General features: G+C 38.5%; 1 pseudogene; it reads right to left on the bottom strand.

Annotated features, from left to right (window-relative positions):
- Window positions 1–6149: 6149 nt before the first annotated feature.
- On the bottom strand, window positions 6150–7058 carry LOC113917945 (annotated as a pseudogene).
- Window positions 7059–17191: the final 10133 nt, after the last annotated feature.

Below are 17191 nucleotides of genomic sequence, written 5' to 3' on the forward strand. Positions count from 1 at the left end.
TCTTTTGCCAGCTATCATATTTACTCCTGTATTCTTCCCTTTTAGTTCTTTTCTCTTCAGCTATAAAGATGAAATGTTTAATCCTAAATGTAGAAAACAATGAGTCATTATTAATCTATTTCTTCCTGCCCCCCATTGCTTTTCTTTTTAAAAAAGTATTTTTACATTTTCTTTTGCCTCTATTCTTGTAACAATACATTGTCCCTAAGGTCTAATGCCATGTTACATTGTTTGTCTTTATATCATTTTAGATTTGCTCCCAAGAACAAATTTACTTGTTTATTTTAGGCATTTGCAATAGCAACTTATTACATTTATCCATTCCATTTTTAAACAGTTCCTATCAGTGAAGAATTCTTAAACATAATCTTCATGTTTTGAGGAACTTCCGGGTCTTCTCACAACGCAGACTATCATAGACCAAGAAGTTAATTTATTTGACTCATCTAATGTAGAAACCCAGGAATAGATCTCCTGCCTCCTGGGATGGCTAGAACCAGGTGCTGTAAGTGTTTCTTTCTTATTTTTCAAATCTGCTGAATTATTATTGGAGTCACATGGTCCTTAAAACAGGCTCTTGAGTGCAAATCTGTTAAGAAAAAAGATTGCTGGAGCACCTGGGTGGCTCAGTCTGTTAAGCTACTGAATCTTGATTTCAGTTCAGGTCATGATCTCACGGTTGTGAGCTGGCGGCCCCCACATCCGTCTCTCTGCTGGGTGTGGAGCCTGCTTGAGGTTCTCTCTCTCCCCCTCTGCCCTCCCCCCCGCACATGTGCTCTACCTCTTCCCCCAAAAATAAATAAATCTTAAAAATAAAGAAGTGAGAGAGAGAGAGACTGCTGTCTTCCCATCAGTTTGAACAAAGACCTTAGACCTGACTTATCAGTGATATGCCTGGTAAGACGTATAATTTGAATTGCTGCCTGGCATTTAAATATCCACTACAAAAGCTTCATTTTACAGATTATTTTGACTTTTCTTATTGAAGATGTGGGATTTCCAGCAGTTACTCATTAATTCTAGATGGGCTTTAAGTCCAGTGTATATAATATAATTATATAACTGTAGTATATTATGACTAAAATAATATTTTATAATATACTATACTATAATATTTCATGAATACCATGTGTCATTTATACATCCTAGTACTCTGCTTTTTTATTATGGTCTCATATTTTGTATTTAATATGTTGTAAATGTATTTGTATTATTAATGATAATTTTAAGTTGTTTCTTGCTTGGCAAAAATGGTCCACTTATTTGTTTCATCATGATATATTCTAGGAGAGTCTGAGTAATCTTTGGATTCAGACTTTTGGGAGTCAACTTTAAGCTCTGTTAATCTTCCTAAATATCCATTATTGCAAAAATGGACAAAAGTTATTGGGATTAAATCACGAATTGAGATACTCAACAAAAAAGATCAGTGTGGTTTGTATTATTTTTTCTGCTTAGATTTTATGCCATATTTCCCCATGACCATTTTCTCCATTTTGAAGATAGGTATTCTTAATAGTAAGAATTGGTAACTGGTATGGATATCTAATGTACAAATTGGAACCAGGTCAAAAAGTTTACAATTTTGTAAGAATGTCAGTGGTTGAAGGTGCGCATTTTTTTTCTCTTAGTTGCTATCTTCTGTCTCATCCATTAAAGCCTCTTTTATAGTGTATTTTGTTTTGTTTTTCGTTTGAGTTTGCTGTTAATTGACAATTCTCCTTCTACATTTGAAACACTGTGGCTGGTAACTTAATAACTGAACAGGCCAGGTGCTGTTTTTTGTAATCCCCAATTCTAAAAACTGAGATTAACCTTTACCAAAGTGTCCTAGTACTGGGTCAGTAGACCTCTTTATTTTTCACAAAAATGTCAGGGCTCTGAAATATTTCTTTCTCTAAGCACCTGTCAAAAGTCAATGAAGAAAAAGAGGATATAAAAACAGATGGTTGGATCATATTTGTAATCTTAATGACTTTGATAGTTTGCTGAAAAGTACCTTGCTCTTGGTAAAGATTGACAAGAAAGAGAGCACCAAATGCTAGACATCTGGAGGCCAATATGAAAGAAAAGAAAGACGAATACCCCTGGTAGGCTCTCTTGCCTTTTTAAGACACTTTGTTGCTTGTGAGAAGACCTATAGTCCACGGGGCACTATTAAACATGCACTGTAGCTTTTATTTTCTTTTATTTGTGAAAAATGAAGTGAGGTCTGATAGTTTGAAGGCAGCCTCAATTTTCTGGTAAGATAGAATGATAAATTTTGCTGGCAGAAAAAGGGGAATAAAATAACATTCAAACACCCCAAAGATCTCTTCTGACTTTCATCCTTAGTCTTTCTTGTTTTGTTATGGCATCAGACAGTTTTCGGAGAATTAATACTTTGGATTCATAGGTTTATTACGTGATAATGGTAGATGCTGTTATCAGTAGTTACAACCAAAGATGTGAATAATAGTAATGCCCAAAGCTTAAAGGGTACTTCGTTGCTTTTCAAGCTCTTTTAAAATCAAAATATAATGGATATACCCTGCAAAACTGTAAGGGCTGTGGGGTGCACATTCTTCTGTTTTATAGATAGGAATACAAAAGCTAAAAAGGTTAAGTGTTTAATCCAAGGTCATCCAGATAGTCAGTGGCTAGCTGGGAACAGAATCTGATTATTTTATTTCTTACTCAGTATTCTATTTTACTGCACTAGCTCTCGGAACATATAAAATGACATCTATGTGGATGAATCCAAAGTGCATAAAAACAAAAATCCTAAGAAATTGTTTTCAAATCTGTAACAATCATTAGCCGATGTGAATATTGGCAAGGCACAATTTCTTTTTTGTTTAAATTTTTAGGAGGGGATTTTCATCATATTGACCCAATAGAAATCAGATTTAAGTTCATAGGACTGTGATTTCATTTATGTTTCCAAAAGCATGGTGAGCTTCACACAAAATAATTTTCCATCTTTTAAGTCTTGCTAATCCACTTTAAGCTAGGCAAGAGTCACACATCATCTTGGCCACTGTGATCACATACAAACCACCTCTGCTAATCTCTTCAAAGGGGATTTTCCTTTGCACAGGCATACTGCACAGCATGGGACTTACAAGCAGTTCCTTGCAAAGTTTCCCAGGTTAGTTTATAATTCAGCCTTTATCCTAAGACTGTAGCACGGAAGATCTCTTCCAAATAATTCAGGCCCTTTCACTGCTGCTTCTAGTTGTCTCCCTAGCTGTTTAATAACTGATGAAGTCAAGGATGCAGGCATTACAGCAAGGATTAACTGTGATTCACATCGTTTATTTGCAAATGGAAATAGAAAACTACCCTGATATTTGACACATTGAGTTTCCAGGATGTATCAGAGAGTTTTGGCTGTTGAGTTTTCTTAGCTTAGTAAATTATATGCAAAAAATAGTTCTTCTCTCTTGTATCTCTGAATGCAATTTCCATTTTAGATCAGGCATTTGAAAATCTGAAGCACGATTTAGTTAGCTTCTAGTACATAATGAATGGCATTATAAATAAATTTGACTGAGCAAAATATAAGCACAATATTTCTTTAACAATTAGAGAGCTAAAACTGAAAGAAGTTTATAAATCCTAGCCTGACACACTTCATCTTAAGACAAACAAACCTTTACACAATTTATATACGTTCCAGGAAGAAAAAAAAAGACAAATGTTGAATTGGTGAATTTAAGGATATGAATGTAAAAGCTCATTTTGCTATAAGGTTTGTAATGGTATTTTGCTATGTGACTTAGTTCTCCAAAATTGTAGTTCAAGAGATTTACTTCTATAGTCTTGTGTATTATAACTTTGGAAAAGTTTATCATTTAGAATCATCTTTATATTCTGTGTAGCATATCCGACATGACTCACTTCAATTCTAGCGGTAACTCGGTAAAGCATGCCACCAGTAACAGTATGATTTGCACATCCTTTTGTTGTTGTTTGGCAAAATTTATAGGCTTCTAATTTTAATCTAGTCCTTCCGCTGAGAACTGATACTTGAAATGCTAAAAAAATGAGGCAGAAGGTCATTGAACATCCTTTCTAGAGGACCTAAAATCATATCTTTGCAAGCTCTTATTTCTCTAATCCCTAAAGCTTTACCAACTTGACGTGGGAGAAGCATGAATTCTTAGGTTGTTTTCTATTTTAGAACATATCTTGACTGTTCTAAGAACTATACTTGGATTAAAGAAAGGATAATGATTTGTCTTTATCAAAATTATTGATTGCAATATTTTTTAAAGACATCTATCTATGTATCTGTCTGTCTGACCTATCTGTGTATCTATCTGTCTACCTATCCAGTATCTCTAAGAAGAAAAGCGGAATGAATCCCCACCTTAGCAAGAAAAAAAAAAAAAAGATAAAAAACAATCATCTCATAATCTTAAATTCTTGATCCATCTTCCTTATGACCAGATTTTAAATATAGAATGTGGGCAATCAGAAATGCAGATTGTCTGAGACATTCTGTTAATAAGTGACACAAAATACCCTGATTTCTTTAAACCCAGGGCTTTCTAGAATGTGGGAGGAGAAATGGCGAGAATTGCAGTTCAAGTCTTAATCACTCCCCTCCTGTTCCTTTGTGGTCCAGCCTTAGAATAAAAGACTTGGTACCTTCTGAAGTCCTTTCTAGCTCTGGGATGTTTTTCATTTTCAAATGTGATATGAGTCTAAAGAAGATAAACGTGTCCTGCTTTTAACAGGTGCTTTGTGGTAAGTGCCACAGTGATTTTACTTCACCATCAATTCTCCTTGGCAATCCACACTGACCCTCCTCCTTCCAGGAGGCACAAAAGTAATAAAATACATAATAACTTTGCTACTCTTCACTATGCTATCCCTTTAAATTGATACTCATATCAGCAAATAGCTCATTGGAAAGGGAGATTACCTTTTGGAAAAAATGGAGAACAGAGTGATGTCAAAAACTCAGTTATTGCTTCCTTGAGCTGTAAGAATGGCTAGTAACTTTAGTTAGTTTCCTATATTGTGTTTGTGTATTTATCACTAGTTCCTTTTTGTGAGGGAAAATATCTTAGTGGAACAGCAGTTCCTTAGAAAACCAGGTCACGTTAGTTCGGTTAAATGACCAAACGACAGTGGAGGGGTGGCATAGGTTTTATCTCGATTCTTATTTCGTTGATAATTCTCCGGAGATAGGCAACTAATCTCTTGATTTTGAGTGCATCTCTCTGGCTGTATCCCCACACATCTGTATTCTAAACTTCAAGCCCCATTAGCATGTAGAATACTAGGTAGAGTCCTGATGAAAGTTTATTTGGCACAGTGTTCATCCTGTTATGCACAAGTGCATAGAATTAAAATAATAATTTCTAGTTGATTTCATGCTTCCGTAGTTTAATGGTCTCCAATGCTACTAGTAGATCCATTATACATATTTTTGTACAGAAAAGATGTACTAAAAGAAAATGTCAGCTTTTGAATAAACCTGTGTCCAAATTTACTCCAAAATGAAATTGAAAAGAAAATTGGAAATATGACTTTTAGAAGGATTTACTACTCTCTCCTTTCTGGGTAATTTGATACCGTGGTATTCATAATGATCAGTGAAGTACTAAGGGCAATTTTGTGCTCATCTCTACACCAACCTGACATCTCCCGTTTTTACTTTAAGTGCAGTGAAATGTAATTAGCCAACAGCTTGGGGCTTGATTAAAATGTCACATTTTATAAATTTATGGTCATCTTCTGTGCCTTCCTGAAAGTGAAAGACTCAGAATTCAACTCAACCTACATGCCGGGTAAAGGTATTCATTCGTTAAAGAAAAGGGAAATGAAGTATTCAAGAGTTTCTATCCACTTCCTCATAAACTACATGTAAATGATTTATAGAAACTAAACTTGAAAACCTTTGTGTGGATTTTGATTGCTAACTTTTTAAAACAAAGGCTACAGAATGCATCTCCTTAATTATTTAAAATCAATAATAATAATAAACTAATAATAAAATTAGAACTGGTTTCTTTTTTTTTTTTTTTTTTTGTGCAGAAAGGAAAGGGTTTATTCAAGAGGCAGCCAGATGAGGAGACAAGGAGGTGGGAGGGAGCTTCAAACCTGCCTTCCGGAAGGGGGAGAGAACAAGTTTTTTATAATCAAAGGAGTTGAGGCTACATGCATATTGATGAAGAGAGTGGGGGAGCATGACTTTTCATGAGTAAAGACGGAGTGTGCATAATGAGCAAACCTATATGTAACATACATCCCATATTCGTTTGGGGGTAAAGACAACACCAGAACAAAGCAAAACCCAGCCCCTGATGTCAGGACGAGGGGAAGAAATTTAGGGCAACTGGTATAAGCTGGATGGGGTCTTGGGCTCATTTTCTTGATTAAGAAATGCAGGGCCTTCCTTGTTCATGGGCTGGGACTGTATCAGTTGACCTTGAGTCCAGGCTTCTGCAGAGACAGCTAGTGGGTTTGTTGGGTCTGAAAAGGCCCAATAGTTTATTGGGAAAACAGTTGTCTTGAACTCTCTCATCCCAGAGATCCTGTTCCTGGTCTTGTCTCTGTTCTGAGTCTTGATCATCAGGTTCTCTTTTTCTCTGGACATGGAATCTGGATCTCCGATTTTGAAACCAAATTTGGACTCTTGACTCTGGAATGCCAATTTCTTTAGCAAGTTGCTCTCTGGTATCAATGCCAGGATAAGGGTTGTTCATAAATGCCCCGATGAGGGTGTGTAATTGTGAAGAAGTATAGCTGGTACGACACCGTCTGTCTTCTCTACTTTGAATCTCCTCTTCAGAGTGATCTTGGTCTTGACTTGATTCTAAGTCCTCATCGGGTTCTGATTTTTTCTGGCACTGGTGCCTAGCTCTTCGATTCTGAAACAAAATCTGGATTCTGGACTCATCAGTGTTGATTTCTAAAGCAAGTCTTTGTTTGGTAGCATAACCTGGGTAAGGATTTTGGTCAAATGCCTTGATGAGGATTTTCAATTGATCTTCTGTGAATTTGGTGCGGCTGCGTCTCTGATTCATTGTTATGGTCTTGTTTGGAGAGTTGTCTTGGGCCATGTTGGAAGAGAGTTCTGAAGTCTAAGGATCAGTAGAACTGGTTTCTGATTGCTCTGAATCTCCTAATAACCTTTGCCCGGAAACTTGGCAGAATCTTCCAGAAAGAGGTGGGGTAATGTACCTTCCACTTCTTGACCTTTGGCTCTACCATGGGACTTTAGGCAGTGGGACCTAGACAAGTGACGGCCAGTTCTGAGGCTAGGCCTTATGAAGACTTGGGCATGTCTAATGGTTCCTCTGCAATCACGGAGAGATTGCCCCTGGGATCTGCCCTGTCACATGTAGCAGACCTGAATGAGGAGAAAATCTCAGACAGACCTACGCTTGTTGTAGAGCACTCAGATGGTTTCTCTCCAGATCAGCCAACCACTAATCAGCTGACCCACAGATGTGTAACAAATAATTGCTGATGGGTACCACTGGCATTCCACAGTTGTGGATTAGGCAGCAATAGTTAATTGATACCGAAATGTAGGAAAATGACAAGTAGGATCAACTAAATAGTGCTGTTCATGGATAAGAATTGTACTCTCCAGCACAAACAAGGAAATGACTAACATTGGGGGATAGATGTGTTAATAATTTAGCAGATTTTTCTAAAAATAATGCATTTACAACCTAGGGGTGTTGAAAGCAGAAATTCCTTGCATCAAATGATATATTTTTATAGAAGTAAGCACTCTTGAGATACTAGTTATTAGTCTAGTTGATAAATAGGACAACTTATTAAAGTGAGTACCAAATGACTTCATGACTTTCTTTTACCAGTACCATGTTATATTTGTCAAGGTTCTCCTTTGAAGATAATGCAATCCTTTCTTCCTAGATTCAGCACCAAGAGATTCATTGCGGGACTTAAATAGATGATGGAATCGTTGGGAAGATTGAAGAAACAAACTCTATTGTGAGCTTCCAGGAATGAGTCTCAGAACTCATTACAATATTGGGCCCCCAGGGTCGCTGCTGCCTGAGCCCTGCCCAGGAAGGTGCTGCCCTACCAACCCCAAAACCACCCAGCCTAAGTGGTGAGCCACAGAGGTGACACAGTTGCCTTTCTCTCTACCTAACTCAGCATCAAATCAGAGTCTCCTTCTGGTGCATCTGATTCATAAAGAATAGAGCTAGAAGGAGGTCAGTAAATATTTGTAGAGTCACCAGAATGTCTACAACGTGCCAGTCCCTGGCTTAGTCAATGGAAAGACAGCAGGAAACAAAACAGAGACTCTTGTCCTAATGGACCTTACATTTATGGAATGGGAAACAAATAAAAATATATAAAACATATAGTGTATTCACGGTGATAAGTACTGCAGGAAAATGAAGGAAGAGATGAGGAGGCAGCGCTGTCAGTGAAGGAATGAAACTTAAATATTTTTGTTTGAAAATGCCTCACTTTAAGTGTAACAGCTGAGCAGAGTCCCAAAGGAGGCGAAGGAATAAGCCATGCAGACATTTGGAAGAAGAGCATTCCAGGAAAAGGGAACAAGTTCAAAAGCCCTGGGGAATGGGGGAGAGCGGAGCTGAGTGTTTAAGAAATGGCAAAGAGGCTGGTGTGAAATGAAAAATGCTGAGAGTAAGAACACAAGGGCCTCAGAAAAGTAATAGAGAATCAGATTGTGTGCCTTCTTACAGGGCACAGTAAGGATTTTGTCTTTTACCATGAGTGAAATAGGAAGTCATTGGAGAGTTTGACAAGATGAATAACTTGAACTGACATTTTTTGCCACTTAAAAAAAAAGGTGAAATCCACAGAATATAAAATTAGACATTTTGAAATGAACAATTCAGTGAGATTTACCACATTCACAGTGTTTCATAACCGCTACCTCTATCTAGTTCCAAAACTTTTTGTCACCCCAAAAGAAAACCCCAGCCCTACTAAGAAGTCATTCCCCACTCCCCATCCCTCTAGACCTGGCAAACACCAATCTGCTTTCTGTCTCTATGGATTTACTCATTCTGGAAATTTCATAAAAATGGAACTGTATAATATGTGACCTTTTGTGTCTGGCTTCTTTTACTTAGCACATGTTTTCTAAGTTCATCTACGTTGTAAGATGTATCGGCACTTCATTCCTTTAATGACTCAGTAATATTCCATGGTATGTATATACCACATTTTGTTTGTCCATTCATCAGTTGAAGCGTTCATCACTTGTTTCCACCTTCATCTACCAGTATTTGTTTGATTACCTTGTCTTTCAACTCTTGTGTACATACCTAGAAGTGGAATTTCTTGGTAGTGTGGAAATTCTGTATTAACTTTTTGAAGAACCACCAAACTTTTTTCAGTGCAGCCGCATAATTTTATATCCTCAGGCTCAATGTATGAGGGGTCTAATTTTTCCATAGCCTCACCAACATTTGTTATTGCCTACCTTTTTGACAATAGCCATCTCAGTGGATGTGAAATCGTATCTCATTTTGTTGCCATTTTTTTTTTCCAAACAAAATCACCCTGGCTGTTCTCTTGAGAATCAACTGTATGAGGGCCAGGGCAGAAGCTATAGTAATTGTAAGAGTATTCATTTCAATAAAAACTACTGTGGTCGAATGGCAAATGAATTTTCTTTGTCTGTTGAAGAGCTGTATGAATGTCCAGAATGAAAAAACATGAAGCTATAGATTTCCCTACAGGGAAAGTCATGTGAAATGTTAAAAGAAAGAAAAGTACAAGTAATAACACCCTCACAAAATGGTCACGGAATCTTGAACCGGGCATGTTTGAATGAGGTCACGCAGTTCCAGAAGATGAGGGCTGTGCTTGGGAATGAATTTACAGCTTTTTATCAGTCCTTTTCCCTTTAGCTGTAAGAAACAAAGAAACTAAATGAAAACTGAATCAAGTAATAATGGAATTGTCTCCTGCAACTGTTACACCAAGGGAGATCAAACTCAACTCAGAGAAGAGGCTTAAGTGATGTCACCCCAGGACCCAGTTTCTCAAGTTCATCTGCATCTACTTCTCTTCAAGCATGTATATCACTGTAGTACTTGCAACATTTATTCTATCCCAGCTTTAAATACTTCAGGAAAGATGTGAGTTCTTCCCCAGATGTCCTAGCCAAGGTGCCATGGCACCTCATTGACTCCAGCTGATCATGAACCAACCACACGGGCTGAGCTTGCATCATGGGCTCTCAGCATGAAGGTCCCACACCTAGTGCACAGATGACAAAAGGAGGAGAGATGGATTGCCAAATGACTGTTAATAGAATGGAGTATCTGAATATTTGTCCTCACTCTGGTAGTTTTTCATTCTCTAAATTTGGATGTATTGATATCTCTGAATCTCAATGGCCTTATTTAACCATCGGGGATGGAATTCTTTATTCCATATGTTTATTGGGAAGATGAAATGAGATAAAACATGTAAAATCCTTTGTGTATTATAGGCACTGAATAAATGACACCTGCTGTTCTTATTAATAAAAATGATTATAATAAACATAAGTTAAATTGAATAGCACTTAATATTTTATATATCATCACCTATCCCTGTGTTTTGCCCATAATATAAATGAGTATGCACTGTTGAATAGGAAATCATCTGTCTTTACTTCTTTTAACTAACATTGACAATGATGATAAGTTTGTCTTGTGTATTCACTGAAGAGAGTTCAGAATCCTCTCTACTGTCTTCCAGTAAATTCTTGTACTGTCCCTTGTTCTTATTATTACTTGTTATTCAGAAGACATGATCAGTTTATCAAATATCATAGATTTCATCCCATTAGCTTAGCTCACTCCTTGACTTTGGCATTTATTTCCAGGCCACTAAAATTCATTTTCATTTGTATCACTACTTCATGGAGATCTTTTGCAGAGGATATGCTTTAGATTGGATTCCCCCAGAGGCAGAACCTGAGACAAGGACTTGAGTACAAGTGCTTCCTGGGAGATGATCCGAGGATGTGCTGAAAGAATGGAGAAGTGTAAAAGTGAAGAGAAGGCAGCTATAAATGGTGCATTTCAAGTCAGGTACCATGCAACTAGGTGCTTCTGTGGAAAGTGTGGGACACAGGAGGAAACACAAAGTTCTGAGTTATCCCACCCAATGGGCAAGGATTTATATACCAAGACTCATGTATTTATACAACAGATCTTATGAGTTATTGGTTGAGGGGTTGATTCTCCAACACTTCTAGTCTCTTATTCATGTTGCAAAATGGGCTCCGGTGGAAAGAAAAATTCCTCAGAAAGAAATGGAGGGGCTTATAGTTGTGGTTGTAAGAGTGCGAATATAGGTAGAGCAACAGACAGCATCTGTTCTGGATGTATCTTAGAAAATAAGAATGCATCCTTTTTTTGCGGTCATGTGCTTTACAAACACCAAGGAGATATATAAGTATCTCCTTGGTGTGTGTATGTGTGTGTGTGTATGTGTGTGTGTGTGTGTGTGTGTGTATACACTTACATATATATAAGTGATATATATATACATATATATATATATATATATATGTATACACTTTACATGCACCAAGGATATGGTGCTTTACATACATGTGCTTTATATATACCAAGTTTGTGTGTGTGTGTTTGTGTGTGTGTATAAAACCTACTTGTCAATCCTAAGTAGTGGCAGATCTCAGGTACTGTATGTTGTCTTGTTAAATGCAAATCCAATTTATACATTGTTAGGAAGTTTAGTGCAGAAAATACAGATCCCATTGAATATTAGAAGAAAAGTAACTGCCTATGATGAACAGCCACTGCCTCACTGTTTACATATTTTGGAAAATCATTTATTCTGAAAAGAGGACACATCTTTGAATATATATCTGTAAAGACTGGCCCATCTGCTGAAATACAGTAGCAGGGACTTGCAAATTCAAGAATGGAGTCAAAGTCAAGTTTGAGAGAATGAGAAGAGTCAGGAAACAATGAGGAAAATTCATGTGAGTTTACTTAATCCTGTGGGGGAACATGGAAAGTGGGAATAGAAAAAACTGCTTGGATTGGGTTGCTCAGAGCCCCACAGATTTGGAATTATATAGGCTATAGGCTTAGAGGGTCAGAATAATGCAAGCTTTGAGGGTCATTTTATCTGAATTGATCCTGAAAACCTACCTGCTGGCTCACCCTGTCCACGAGGGTTCTTAACCAGCATTTTATGAAGCCCCTGAAATTGTGTGCAAAATGTGCTGTGTCAGTGCATTTTTATCTTTGAAGAGGGTTCACTGCTTTGATCATATTCCTAAGAGACATCCAAGCACCAAGAAAAGATAACAATTGCAAGTCTGGAAAAGTTAGAGAATTTATTCATGCTTGGGACTTGGAAAGGAAACCTCTTGTGACTTACTAAGCACAATGTAACAAGTGATGGGTTACAGAGGGAGAGGGTGCTGATTCTGTTGTACTGAGATTCAGACCAAGACAAGGACAAAACAGTGATCAATTGCCATAGAACAGATAACTGCAGACAGGACACCCCTGGAATCTCATTTACTCATTTTTTCAACAAGTTGAAGGTCGGTAAATTGAACCAACATAATTTGGATGTTATAATGTGTCCAGATTGTTCCAGCTTTGGGATATCCAGTGCCAGAGCCAGTGGCCTTCCGTGGCTATTGAGTATTTGAAATATGGCCAGTGTCACATAGAGAAGTGATAATATTTAAGAGATATATTACTATATAGTAACACATGTAAGAAATATATTTTACATTAATTTCACCAGTGGTCTTTTACTGATCTGATTAAGCTTCCAGAAAAATTCATAATATATATGTGGCTCTCATCACATTCCTGTTGGACAGCAGTCTTCTAGATACCGACGAAGACTGTGTCCTGTTGGACGTTCAATTCTAATGGATAGAAGAGACCATTAACAGTAGACCTACTAAGTGAATTATATGGTATGGTAGAAGGTGATGAGGAGTTTCGGGGGGGAGGAAATAGCTGGAATAAGAGGGCTCAAGCGCGATGGGGTGGTAGAATGTATTTTTCAAACCGAGTGTGAGGGCAGGTTGCTTTAAGAAATTCGAACATTTGAACAAAGAACTCCGCGGTGTGGAAGAAGAGTTTTGCAGAAAGTAGGAACAGTCAGTGCAAAGACCTTAATGTGGAAGCTTGTTTGACTTGCTTGAGGAACAACAAAGGGACCAAGGAGGCGGGAGCAGGGTGAGATTAAAAGGAGAGTAGTAGGGAGTCAGGTCAGATTGGCAAGGGGTGTGCGAGGTGGGACAGATTATGGCATGTTTGAAGACGTAGACCTTTGAAGTCTTAGACTCAGAATGAAATGGGGATCCACTGGAGAGTTTTGAGAGGGGGAATAGCCCAATTTGACTTACATTTTAAATGGATTGCTCTGGCTGGTATCTTGTGATGGTGAATCAGGAGACCAGCTTGCAGGTCCTGCAGTATTCTAGGCTGAGATGGAAATGGCTCAGACCAAGGGGCTGGCAGTATAGATCCTGAGAAAGGTCAGATCGGCAAACCAGTCAACTGCCTCCCAAAACTATTTTCAAACTTAGGGCAAATAAGGGAGATTTTAACGTTATTAGCAGGTTTCTCTGCCAAAACAATATAGAACTTACTTGTTGGTCCGCTTGTGTACAGATTTGAGCTCTGTTCCTGTTATCCCCATGCAGGCTTTGAGTTATTTATATGTTACTTAAATAGGTTCAAGCTTTTCTCTGGGAAACAATTATCCTTAGGAGGTGGGAGCTTTGCATATTTGATTATCAGATACGCATTTCCTGTTCACTGTCTTTCTGGAAATTCTATTTTCTGTGCAACCTCAGATGGATGGCAATAATAAATGTTTGCTCAGCAGCAGCTGGTCCCAGATTGTTAGCCTGTCATGAACATATTTTATTTATTCATCTTCATCTTTTTTAACCTCTTTTGGTAGCCTTTGCTTTTCTCTAGGTATTATATGTGAAGTAAAAATATGTAGTGCTTAATGTGTTCACTTTCAAGTTTCTCTCACTGAATTAAGTACAATTGTATTTATACTAAAAGCCTCACGCAGCCTGCTGTGCATCACTGCGGATTTAAATAAGAACCTGAGAAATGAAGAAAAGATCTTCAAACATTGCATAATGTTAGGACAAGTGCTCCACTTTTTAAAGTGCTTTTGTCGGGAGGTCTTTAATGTTGACTTTGTACTAAGAATGTTGTTTTCAAAAGAATTTGCTAGTGTTAGATTTGAAAGAGTTAGGGAGAGAATGGAAGAACCCATCCCCATAAAGTCTACTATAGCATCAATATACTTCTTATCTTGTACTAAGTGAAATGAAAAAAAAAATTTTTTAATGGACCATAATGTTCTGTTTGTGCTGCTTTCAAATGGGTGACACACTTTATCTGATGATCATATTATCCAGATCAGTCTTAGATAATATTTAGTAACCCAAAACTGAATGAAAGTTATTTATTCTAATGCCTGTGTGACTTAGAGATTATTTTTTTTCCTGACTAGACTTATTTGATCTTAGTGTGAGAAACTCAATTGTTCAAATCCATTAGGAATTACCACCAGATAAACTGATAAATTAAAACGAGTTGTTCTTAACTCTGATAGCTTGCCTTTTGAAGGAAAAATTTGAATAGTTGGTAAGGCTATGGTCTTCAGTGGCAAACAGATCTGTATTCTGACCCCAACTCTCTGATTTACCAACTTTGCAACCTTGATCAATATAATCAACATTTCTGAGCCTCTGTTTTCTCAATACAGACACAAAAAGTTTATAGTGTTGCCATAAAGAGAAAGGGAAATACTGTTTGTGCATTAGCTTTCTTTTTTTTTTTTTAAGATTTTATTTATTTATTTGACAGACATGCAGCGAGAGAGGGAACACAAGTAGGGGAGTGGGAGAGGGAGAGGCAGGCTCCCCACTGAGCAGGGAGCCCGATGCGGGGCTGGATCCCAGGACCCTGGGATCATGACGTGAGCCGAAGGCAGACGCTTAATGACTGAGCCACCCAGGCGCCCCTGTGCATTAGCTTTTGATTGCTACCTCACAAGTTACTGCAAACTTAGTGTCTTCATACAACACCCATTTTATTATCCCCTCACTTCCGTAAGTCAGGAGTTCAGGAAGGCTCAATGGGGTGGTCTGTTTAGGGTCCCACAAGGCTGAAATTAAGGTGTCAAATGTCAGCTCACCTGGGCTCTTACCTGGAGAGGCTGGGTGAGAGTCTTTTTCCAGGCTCATTGAGGTTGTTGCTAGACTGGTTCCGTGTAGTTGTAGGACTGCGATCCTCATTTCTCTGCCGGCTACTGGCTGCGAGATATCCTCAGCTTCTCAAGGCCACCTTTGTGCCCTGGCATGTGCCCTGTTCATCTTCAAAGCCATAAGCAGCATGTTGAACCTTTCGGGTACTCAGCATCTCTCTGCCTTCCCTTCTGCAGACTCTGCCTGATGCTCTTTTCTGTTTCTGCTTCTTAGAGCATGTGTGATGATTTGGGGCTGACCTGGATAAACCAGGCCACTATAGTTATTTTAAGGTCAACTGACTAGTAACCCCCATTACACCTGCCAAGTTCATTTTGCCATGTAACGTGGTCTTGGAGGCAACACCAAGGGGCAGAGTCATGGGGGACAAAATTCTGCCTACCACATTTTGCAAAATACTTAGCATGCTTTGCTTGAAACAGAATGAATGCTGACGATTGGTTGTTTACAGCAGCAATGAGGACAACACACCCATGCTGTGGGCATCTCTACATTCTAAACAAATGTGCTCCCCTGAAGTAAATTCCAAGGCATGTTAGTTACTATGACTGTTTTTAATGTGGCTTGTTATGAAGTTGGACGATACAGAGTATTTCAATGACAACTGTATTCACCTAAAATGAGGAATGAAAATTAGAGAGGAGGTGTCAACCCTTATGCCTTTTCTGAGGTTTGTGGGAGCTGGGAACTGAACGGATTGATAATAAGGCAATGTATGTTGTGCTCACAGGGAAGGGAACCTACTTTACTGAAGGAGCCCTTGCTTTAGAAATCATTGGATAAATGTGACAGGAAGCATTGGGACGGTGACAGCAGTGTTAGCTGTATTCAGCAAGGAAAGGTAAAAGAAAGAGCATTCCAAGGAGAGTAGTCGAAGAGAGGAGAAACAGGGAGGCTTAGAGGGTTTACCCAGAGTGAAAAGAAGTAAGGGTAACAGCGGTGTGTACACAGAAACTAGGTTGATTTTTAACCGGATGTTTATTAATGTTTACAATATTTAAAACACAACAGCACTTGGAAGAAAATTAAACAAGCACACAAAAAGTGAAACTCATCCTATGGGAGATGCTGTTGATGCCCACCCTTATTTCTTTATCACTCTCCATCCCCAAGGTTTCTCAACCTTGGCACTGTTGACATTTTGGGCCAGTTAAAAAAAATCTGTTGTGCGGGTGGGAGGGGGATGGTGGTTCCGGATGTTGTAGGATGTATAGCCGAATCCCTAGCCTCACCCACTAGATGCCAGTAGTCCCATCCCCACCCCAGTTATGACAGCCAACGGTGTCTCCAGAAGTTGCCTGATTGCTCCTGGTTGGGAAGCACTGAGCTAGACCAGTGGTTCACACACTTGAGTGTACATCAGAATCACCTGGAGGGCTTGTTAAACCAGACTGCTGGGCCTCAGCCCTGAAGTTTCTGCTTCAGTCTTAGGTACTGCTTGAGAATTTATATTCCTAGTAAGTTCTCAGGTGATGCTGATACTATTGGTCCAGTGACCACACTTTGAGAACTACTGCTATAGATACCTAAAACTTCCTGCTGCAATCACCTGATGCTGTCTCTGAGGGCTTTCTCTGGCAATCTGCCCCTTGAAACAGGCATGAAGTATTAGAGAATCAGTGACCTGGGAGTAGCCAGTAGGGGGTAGCAATTAGGGAGGGGAGTAAGTAAATACCTCATGTCTCTTACCTCTTAGGTAAGGTTCTTCACAATTTCCCAGCGGTCTTCCCAATGGTATACAGCAATAATCTGTTCATTAATTCATCTCTACTGGCTTCTTCCTTTCTCTGTCTCACTTTTCTCCTCCTCTACTGGCACTTTCTGGTACCACCTCCCAAGTGAACTACATTTGCTCAAACCCTTATATGGCAGTCGCCTTCTGGGAGAACCTAAATTAGGGCACATGTTATAACTATAATTTCTAGGTTTTTCTTTTTTCTTTTTCTT

Source organism: Zalophus californianus, chromosome 1, assembly GCF_009762305.2.
Source record: "Zalophus californianus isolate mZalCal1 chromosome 1, mZalCal1.pri.v2, whole genome shotgun sequence".
Taxonomy (NCBI): Eukaryota; Metazoa; Chordata; class Mammalia; order Carnivora; family Otariidae; genus Zalophus; species Zalophus californianus.